Genomic DNA, 996 nt, shown 5'->3' on the forward strand with positions numbered 1-996 from the left:
GGGGGGGGGGGGGGGGTGCTGGCCTGCAGAAGTGCCATGCAAAGTTTCGTGGGCATAGGTAAATTCCTCAATGAGCTAGAACTTTTTTAACACGGTCAGCGGTCAGGCGAAAGTGAACAAGCTATTGTGATCAAGTCAAAGAGCAGAAAACCTGAGCCAGTGCATTCTTTTTCTTACTGAGCTGTTCATTTCATACCCCATCCCCCCAAACCACCAATTAACACACACAAAACACAAAAAAAGCCAAAAGAAGGACTGCAAAAGTATTAGATCTACCAGAAAGTTGAGAAAAGATAATTCATAAAAGCAATGTTAAAAGTTTTAATAAAACTTTATAAAGAAAGACACAATATAAGTGTGCAAACTGCTACTGATTTTATTGCCAACACCTTTCAAGTGTCAAGGAAATACACGTATGAATTTTTAGTAGTAACAAATATGAACCCGTTCTCTGTTTGACTAGAATTATATACTGCAAGCACCACTATCAGACTATTAGGCAAACAAAGTGTTTAGCTGCTGCGATAGCACGACTTCTACCCACATATAATTATACAATGACAAAAAACCCCCCCTCAAATCCACATTTAAAATTTGTCCCAAGAGACTTTTTTCTGTGGGAGTCTTTCACTCCCTCATCGACACAATAGATCATTAAGGAGGCAGGCTTCCAACTCTGCTTGTCAAGGCCAACCCGAGCTGAGAAGGATACAAAATCCCAGCAGAAAAAATTGAGATGCTCTATGAAATTCTCTCTCCATTCAGGAATCGAACTTGGGCCTACTGCGTGCAGTGGTGAAGCACTTAACAGCTGCCCTGCAGACACCGGTCCCCCCAGCAGACTAATAGCGAAAGTTAAAGACAACAGTGAAATTCCAACTATACAAAGAATTATTACACATAGATCTATAGGCTATAGATAAATTTGCAATAGAAGAAGCGTGAAAAGCAGAGGAAACAGGGAAACTGAATAAAGAGTACAAAAGCAAAATATAT

This window comes from Aplysia californica, unplaced genomic scaffold (assembly GCF_000002075.1).
Source record: "Aplysia californica isolate F4 #8 unplaced genomic scaffold, AplCal3.0 scaffold00403, whole genome shotgun sequence".
Classification (NCBI taxonomy): domain Eukaryota; kingdom Metazoa; phylum Mollusca; class Gastropoda; order Aplysiida; family Aplysiidae; genus Aplysia; species Aplysia californica.